This window comes from Tachysurus vachellii, chromosome 13, assembly GCF_030014155.1.
Source record: "Tachysurus vachellii isolate PV-2020 chromosome 13, HZAU_Pvac_v1, whole genome shotgun sequence".
Classification (NCBI taxonomy): domain Eukaryota; kingdom Metazoa; phylum Chordata; class Actinopteri; order Siluriformes; family Bagridae; genus Tachysurus; species Tachysurus vachellii.
Window position 1 is genome coordinate 25827202 of NC_083472.1, and position 9267 is coordinate 25836468.

The following is a 9267-nucleotide window of genomic DNA, read 5'->3' on the forward strand; positions in this document are numbered from 1 at the left end:
TCCGTTTTAGCCTCAGCTCTACCTCTGCACACGGCCCCATCCTTACGTAGATCAGGAGCTTAATTAGTGTCGTTAGCTTAATTAGCACAACAGATGAAGTCACTTCACAGTCAGATTAGCTGATTTATCTGAGAGAACTTCAGTTCACTGAAATAACTCTTTGTGAGATTAGAAACTGTTCATTATTAATAAACTTACGTGATTTACTTTAGAAATGTTTAATCTGTAATTCCACAGTAATTAAGCCTTAATGGATATTTGACTAAGGTATCAATTACAGCTAATCATTGCTTTTCTTATTAACTACAATTTAAAAACTGAATAATTGAATTTTTTTCTTAATAGCACTGAAATCACTGTACACGCCGAGTTCATTCTTAGCTTGTCTGTACAGCTGTTGCCATGGTTACCTAGCACAAGCTAGTGCCTAGGCCATTCTTCACACACACGCTCCTTCTCTCTGTTTAGAGAGTTGTGTGTCGTGTGATAAGCGTCGAGACAAAAAAGCAAATTCTAAATTCATTAATTATAATAAACCAACAATCACAAGTAGACTTTCATCACTTTGTAAATAAACTATTTATTTCTCCTCAACTAACGGGAATAAGGCCTGAGCCACACCCCCTTACTGCTATTGGTTGTTAGCGGTTGCGTCTCATTGGAATAAATTTAATCTTAGTCTAATTGAACTAGTGACATCACCTGACCCTGCCCAATATTCCCTACAGTTATCTGGAGAAACTGCAATTGTGACATTTCCACTATCACCTTCACATAGACACGGTTCCTTTAAGGTTCTTTACATGAAGTTCCAAATGAGTTCTACATAGAACTGGGCTCTATATTAAACATGAAATGTTTTTTTCTAAACAACATACGAAAGAAATTTTAAGGTCCTGGAAGTGGTTAAGAATTTGGTTAACATTTATTTTGAATTAAGTAAACATGTGTAAGAAGTTTTGGGCCACAGGAGAGAAATGAATGTTCAACACTTCAGCAGGCAGCGACCTGCAGCCGTTCATCACCTAAACACATGCCGCAGAGAAGGAAATGAATCAGTGCAGTGCTTCATTTCCATCAGTTTCTCAGCACTGAGAGCTGCGTGACGCCAGCGTTCAGTCCTCCATCAGACACGTGTGTGGGAGCAGTTTAGTGTACTGTAAAAAGGTTTATTCCACATCAGCATGAGGAGCTCAGTGAGGAGAACACTGAACACTTTACAAGTTCAACAGCAGCCATGTTTTGAAAACTATATTAAACATGTGTTGGAGATTCGGGTCACGCAGGTGAACAGGAGAGGAACAACAGCTGAAAAACAGCACTTCAATAAAAGCCTGAAATTTTACTCAGTTAAAAGTCGAAGTAGTAAAGAGACACTTCAGTAAAAGTGCCCACAATTAAAGGAGTCAGAGGTGAAAACAGCTTTCTGTCTATTTCTGTCTAACTATGTGTTTTTTTTTCTCACACATTCAAAGTTTTATAACTTATGAAAAGTTATAACGCTTACTGTAAGTGGGCGGAGTTAGGGGCGGAGTTACTGTAAAATAAAACTGTATAGTTTAATGAAATAATGATATCTGAATGTTTGTTATGTAAAGAGCTTCTGACCAATCAGCATCCAGCACTGATTCCATAATGAGTCAGTGAATCAGTGAATCGGTGAATCAGTTCAGATAACGAGACAGACGTCGGACATCACATCCAGACTGGAGACACTTAAGATGACTCTGAACAACTCTGAGTCAAATGGTTAACAGAGCTGTGATTCTCACAGAGTGACTGAAAATAGTCACAAATCTGAAGTGAAGAAAGAAAGATAAATGAAAACTCCTCACAAGTCTCACTGTACCTGTAGTTCTCCCCATTATGTTAAAAAGATCCCCGCTGTTTTAATCTGTAATTGGACGACATTCGTGTTGGAACAGAGCCGCGACTCCCACAGAGTGCAAATGTGAAGCAGAAAAATCACTAAGACAATCTGGGAGCTTGTTTACTTCACGTTTCTGCTCATTTCATACGACGTTATTACACTGGAGCTTTATAGGGAAAAGTGAGTGACACTGAATAACAAAATACTGAACCACATCTGAGCCTCTTCCTGCTTTCACTGGGATTATAGCACAGCAGGACAAATACAGAGCTTATTATTATTATTATTAGGGTTCAAGCGCGAAGCACTGGAAACCTATTGTTTTTGTTAGGATTTTTATTATTATTATTATTATTATTATTATTATTATTATTATTATTATTATTCCGCCCTAGAAACGGTCGTGCAGCCCAAACCGTAAGGCCTAGAGAGCTCAAACTTGGTCAGATGGTAGTACTGGTCACAGTCAGGGCCAAAATCTCAGCGGAATCGGACAATTTGGGGCGCTTCAGTGCCCCAAAACGTGTTTGTCCCCATAACCCCTAAACCCCTAAAACCCCTATGTCCAAATCTCAAGTGCTTTATATCATTGGAATCCTTGGCTTATGACTTAAAAAATGTATATCTCCAATTTCATTTCCGCCATTAAATTTTTAAAAAAGTCGAAATTTTGATTCAAGGTCCTTAAGGGGCCCCAAAAAGTTTGGACTGTGAGGAGCCAGTTTTACTAAAATGTCAATAACTCAAGAATTAAATGAGCTATCAACACCAAACTTGGGACACATGTGAAAGAGGTCAAACTGAGGTCACAGTTCAAAAATCGTGGCGATTGGCCACTTCGTGGCGCTATAACGGAAAAATCACTAAAAACAGCCATTTTTGCCATTTTTAAAAAAAAAAAGCCCTTTAGCGCCCCCAACAGTTCAAAAACCCAATTTTGTGCTGACTTATAGGCAAAGATTCTGATTCTGGTTCTGACTCGGAGTGGGTGGGGCCTAACCGGGAAATAGGCAGGGCTTGTCTTGAAATGGGCTTTAACCGGTAATAATTAATTTGTAATATTTATAACACTAGCTTACTACCTTTATGTTTTTATGAAATACAGCAAAAACGTGTCAGACACACAGTGTCTGGTTACTGGTTAGAGACAGCTGAAGGTTTAAAAAAGAAAAAAAATCTCCGACAGGCAGAGACGCAATGCGAGTCGCATTCTACCAAGCAAGCACCACGTCTGAACGAACCCACGTTTACCAGAACTCTACTGGTTAGTAAGTATGTATTATTAACATTACAACCCGAAGTAAAAAGCTGAAGAAACCCTAAACGTTAACGGAAAAGACCCACGAACCCGAGTGACTGAGGGAGAGACAGAGAGCTGTTCTGTGTGTGACTGTGAGTGAGCAGAGCGAGACACAGCAACACAATACATCTGTATGTGTGTAGGGGAGGGGTGCTGTGACTAGCCTATCACTGTAGGGGAGGGGCGCTGTGACTAGCCTATCACTGTAGGGGAGGGGCGCTGTGACTAGCCTATCACTGTAGGGGAGGGGCGCTGTGACTAGCCTATCACTGTAGGGGAGGGGCACTGTGACTAGCCTATCACTGTAGGGGAGGGGCGCTGTGACTAGTCTATCACTGTAGGGGAGGGGCGCTGTGACTAGCCTATCACTGTAGGGGAGGGGCGCTGTGACTAGCCTATCACAGAACATATAGCCAATGATGATTTTCATTCAATCCGAGCACAGATATTGACTCGTATTACTCGTATAATACTCGTAGTATACATATACTCGTATAATACACTGTAGCATGACATATGTAGCATGACATGACATATATTGTGGCACCCTCTGTAACTTGCGGGTCACTTTGTGTATGTGAAAATCCCTAAAGGCCTTAAACGCTTGAACCCGGGAAATGCTGCTTGCAGCTTTAATATTATTATTATAATTTTTATAATTTTTATTATTGTTATTATTATTATTATTATTATTATTATTATTATTATTATTATTATTATTATTATGTCCAATTTTATCTCAACAAAGTCAGCAGTGTGTTTGATTTCCTCCAACAGGATCACTATTCAACATCATCATTATTTCACTTCGGACCACGGTTCAGAAAACCACAGACACTCTTCATCTTCATCTGATGTCAGTGAAGACGTCTGTGTATTCATGTCATGACGTCTAGTTCACTGTAGCATTTTACACTCAATTAGCCTCAATTACTCACCTGAGCATCACACAGTAAAGCTCAGCTTTGTAATGAAGGAACAATTATGACTTAGTGACGTTGTGAAACAGGGGAAAAGAGATCATGACTCCGGATTGGCAACAAAAAGTGAAGAATAAAAATTTATTTTGAATTTCTTCAGTCAAGTGAGGAGCTTTTATATCACTTCTCCTTTAATGTGCAGAAAATCCCCTGAGAAAACACATCAGGTTTACTTTTCTTATAAATTTAAAGTTCAATAATCTTACTTAGGCCTTCACACACACTTAACCATGCGTCTCTCACTCTCTTTCTCTCTCTCTCTCTCACACACACACACACACACACACACACACACCCACACACAGAGCTCAGCTGCTCCTTCCTCTTACACAGATGGAGGCTTTTCATCTTGTTTTATTCTCCTCTGACAGAGCGATGCTTATCTCTTACTGTTAAAATCCAGACTCTAAAATTCTGAGGTGTGCTTTTAGAAGAATATTCAGTAGAATAGAATAGAATAGAATAGAATAGAATAGAATGGTAATTAATTATACAGTGTGTGTTGATCAGTCCTGTACATCACTGCTCTCTGCTGCAGCTGCGTCACCCTGACCCCAGGGTACTGACCACAAGTTCTCCCTGAGCTCTACATGTTCTCCCTGACCTCCACATGTTCTCCCTTGGATCCACGTGTTCTCCCTGAGATCCACAAGTTCTCCAAGAGATCCATGTGTTCTCCCTGAGATCCACCTGTTGTCCCTGAGCTCCACATGTTCTCCCTGAGATCCACATGTTCTCCCTGAGCTCCACATGTTCTCCCATAGAGATCCATGTGTGAGTTTTTTCTGGGTTCTCCAGTTTTTCATGATTTCATCCTAAACGTTAATGTTCCAGATTAGTCATTATTTCTTTTAACTAGTCTTTACTTATATCTGTGCCCTAATAATGAGTTACTAATGAAAATATACATTTAAATTAATAATTCATATGAGTTAAGATTGTTTACACAGTGACCAGTTTGGAATTCATGCAGTGACATTTATTATCTCACACGGTATAATTTCCAGCTAATAAAGTCCTCTGTCGCTCCCTACATAGTGTACAATGTAGTGGTGCAGTAGACACTACCTAGTGCCCTTCATCACTCCCCTTGTGAACACTAACCTTCACATTCAGCCACAGAAAACTAAACTTCTGTAAAGCAGCATTGAGACAATGTGCATTGTTAAAATTCTACACAAATAAATTGAATTGAATTTTCTTCTGAGTGAGAAAGTCAACTGGACTGCAGGTTTAACACATATTTATTTTTTGTTTTTCCAGAATCTTTTAAATTCTTCTAGCGTGTTTGTCATCGTGTCCATTCAGCACATCACGTCCTTCTGTGGAACTCCCTTCACCATCTGCTGCAGGAAACAGAACCAGAGCCATGGACATGTGGAGACTCTGGGTCAGGATTAGTTAGACTTAGTGGAGGAGAAGTATAAGGATGACGTCAGCAACACGTCAGAGTCGTTTCTGTTATTTATTATAGACAGACTCAACAGCATGAGTGAGAATAGTTTCAAAAATAAAGGGACCTGATCTTCAAATAGTGAGTTTATTAATCCATAAATACATCGCTCATTCATCCCTGCACCTTTCAGCCATCAGAACAACATTGTGTATGAATATTAGTGAAGAACGTCTTGTGGAGTCTTGTTAAAGAAATAAGTTTTGATATCTGATGAAAGCCAAACTAACTTCACAGCTCCATCTGAATCTCACTCAAGGCCAAGAGAGAAAAAACTGAACTAATTCATCAGTCTGAAACACTTACAGTATTTATACTCTCTCATTACTGCTGGATTTTCTTCCTCCTCTGAATGGCAGTGTGCATCGCTCCAGTCGTCTTCTGCCTCTTCCTTTTGTTACAGACGAGATAGATTAGGTATGTCAGTGTTTTATACATTCAAAATGACAAAAAAAATGGAGACAAAAGAAAAAAAGCAAATTCAGAACACCAGATCTTTTTTTGCCAATCAGTGATGAGCTGTTTTTGCTAAAGCACATCTGCCAAGTCAGAAAAAACCCAGCAGAAAGCCTTCGAGTTCATGAAAAGAGGAGAAAAATGAGTGCTATCGCTCTCTCCGGAAGAGCAGAGGAAGCTAAAACGGATAAAAAAGTGCCCATTGCAGCAAAAGTGGCAGGAACAAAAGAAATACAATCCTGTAGAACGCTGAAACTTTAGAGCTCATGAAGCTCGTCTTTCTGAAACCGACTGCAGCTCGGCTCCGGCTTTCACACTGACATGTTCTCAGAAACACCAGAGGTGAAGTGCAGTGTGTGTGTGTGTGTGTGTGTGTGTGTGTGTGTGTGTTCATGGAAGCTGCAAAAGAGCACAGTACAGGATGTTCCTACACTGCAGATTTCACACATGACCAGTTTAAGTCTAAAATAATGGAATCTTAAATAATAGAGATGAAGAAATTTGGGCTCGCTGTAATTCACCACACAGTCGCTCTTCTGTTTAGAGACTTTTCTCTCTGCTGTCGTGTTTTATAGACTGTAATAATGCAGCTGAATGACGCTGGGCATTTTTATGAGTCTCTAAGCACTTTGTTGTGGTTGAAAACTTATTATTCTTTATTGATTCTGACCACAGAAATGTTTCTTGTGGAATGAAGATCTGCAGACTGCTGGACCTTCAGCTCGATGGTTTTTGACACAGGATCCTGCTGTTAGCCTCCAGCTCTCTTCATTCCTCTCTAATGAGACCTCGTCCACGTTCCCTTAGTTGAAAACACCCCTTGGTGTCTCAGTTCAAGAGAAGTTCTTCAGATCACTTTAGACTTCAGGAGAACTCGGACAAGCCCCAGGCTTTACTCAAATCATTTGATTGTGTGTCTTCATATTTTCAACACTAACACAAACAAAAGCTTTATTTTATTAAGTCTACAAATAAATATAGCAAATTAAATGTGTGATAAATTATCCTCTGAATATGGAGCTTTTGCATAACTCGACTCCACTAACCAATACACAACTTATGGAGAAAAAAGTATGTGCCCCCTGATGCTCCCACCCATACAAGGTATTTTTCCAAACTGTTACCAAAAAGTCTGAGTCACACAGTTGTACAGAACATCTCAGACATCTGATCTCACTAAAATCAGTGTCTGATCTCACTAATGTTCTTATAGCTGAATTATCACCACAGACGCAATCCAACATCTAGTGGAGAACCTTCCAGAAGACATGATTAGAGCTGAAAAGGGAATGAATCTGTCCACATACTCTTGGTCATGTGGTTTATTTCACACCTCTGAGACAGGAAGTTCATGAACAGTGCTGACACTCTTGCTGTTTTTTCTCCAAAGAAACCACCTTCACGCAAGACAGATCATGACTGGAAGAATCTTCCTGAATCTCCTTCATCATCCCACCATCAAGAACCCATGTATGAGGAGGTTTTTGACAGAGAATATAAGTTTGTAAAAAGAGTGAGCTGGCGTTTTGGGTTGTGTTCTGTTCCAAGCATTATAGCTGTGAACTTACAGGAACTTACAGAGGGAGATTAGACTGGGCATGAACATCTGCCTAGAGATACAGATATTTCACTGTCCATGCTGAAGTTCAGGGTTCTGGGGTTTTCTCACCTGGATAACACATGGTGTCCCACAAGGTTCTCTAGCAGGCTCTAAATCTATATCACATGTCTATCTCTAAACCTAAAAGTACTCTGAGGTGATTGTCTTTGTTGTGATGTATCACAGAAAAGAGAAGACACTGTGTCTCGCTGTACGCTGTCTTCTTTCATCCTGACTGGAATATAAAATATAAGACATATAATAAAAAGCCTTTTCATAGTAAAGGTTAAAGATCTGAAAGGAGATGTTTGACTGGTGCGATGACCGGCAGCTCGTCTTCGAGCTCTTCCGAGGTTACAGTAAAATTATACATGTATTCAGTGACATTTACGAGAAAAGAGAAGATGTTATTAGCAGGTGAGAAGAGCGCACCATCGATGAAATGTGTCTTTTTCATGCTGCTTTTCAGGATGCTGAATGTCATAGAAGAACATTCTCAGGTCCATGAGTACACGCAGAACTCAGAAGATGAGACATGGAGTAAAAAGGAGAACTGGAGCGATAGATCAGGAAAGAAGTGAAAGAGCAAAAAGATACAGAAGATCATTTACACTGGACTGATGGAAAAAACACTAAAACAAGATATTTATGGAGAACGAGTTTCTCATGAAATAAAGAGAGAGATGAAGGAAAGACAGAGGGAATGACACACAGATATATACTGAAAGAGCGCATATATATATATATATATATATACAGAAGGGGAGAGAGAGAGAGAGAGAGAGAGAGAGAGATGGCTTTCATCCAGACAGAGATGGACTGATGTGATGTGGAGAGGTGAGTCCTGCTCTTTTCATCTCTTCATCAGGAAGTTCAAAGCCGGAGCGGTGCTTTGATTTCGTCCTGGCCTTGATGTGCAAATCTAAATTTGAGCGAAATTGAAAAAAGGAGTGGAGCTGAGAAAAGGCCGGAGACACATTACAGCAGATGAAGAAATAAATGTGTCATTCATCGCCTCACAGACCTAATGATGAGAGAGAGAGAGAGAGAAGAATGAAAGAGGGATGAGAGACAGAAATGAAAGTATAAAGGTACGAGGCTTCCGGTGTTAGAGCAGCGAACTGCATCCTGTTGATCCCACAATGCACTGCAGGAGTGAACGCTTCTGATCGTGGCATATTCTCACAAGACTTTTCTTTCTCTCAGGAAATGAAGATAAATTTCTGTAGTGTGTTCTGTAGTGTGTTCTGTAGTGTGTTCTGTAGTGTGTTCTGTAGTGTGTTCTGTAGAGTGTTCTGTAGTGTGTTCTGTAGAGTGTTCTGTAGTGTGTTCTGTAGTGTGTTCTGTAGAGTGTTCTGTAGAGTGTTTTGTAGTGTGTTCTGTAGTGGGTGAGACAGCAGCGTTTCCTCTGATCACTGATCACAGTTAGTGAAGTCTGATTCCTGCAGCAGTAAATCAGACAAACTGTTGCTTCTGATCCATAAATACAAAAATCTGTCAATAACGTGTTAGACATCACATCAGTAACTTACCAGAAATCACAGACACATATCATAAACATCACGTTCACTTTACTTTTTATTTAGAGCGCACACACACACACACAAA

General features: G+C 39.9%; 1 long non-coding RNA gene across 1 annotated transcript; it reads right to left on the bottom strand.

Moving 5' to 3' along the window:
• Nucleotides 1-5376: 5376 nt before the first annotated feature.
• LOC132855609 (uncharacterized) lies at nt 5377-6308 on the bottom strand. Its single transcript, XR_009649354.1, has 2 exons — nt 5910-6308; nt 5377-5536 (listed from the first exon to the last, which is right to left on the bottom strand). It is a non-coding gene; the product is annotated as an uncharacterized LOC132855609 (long non-coding RNA).
• Between the last annotated feature and the right edge of the window lie 2959 nt (nt 6309-9267).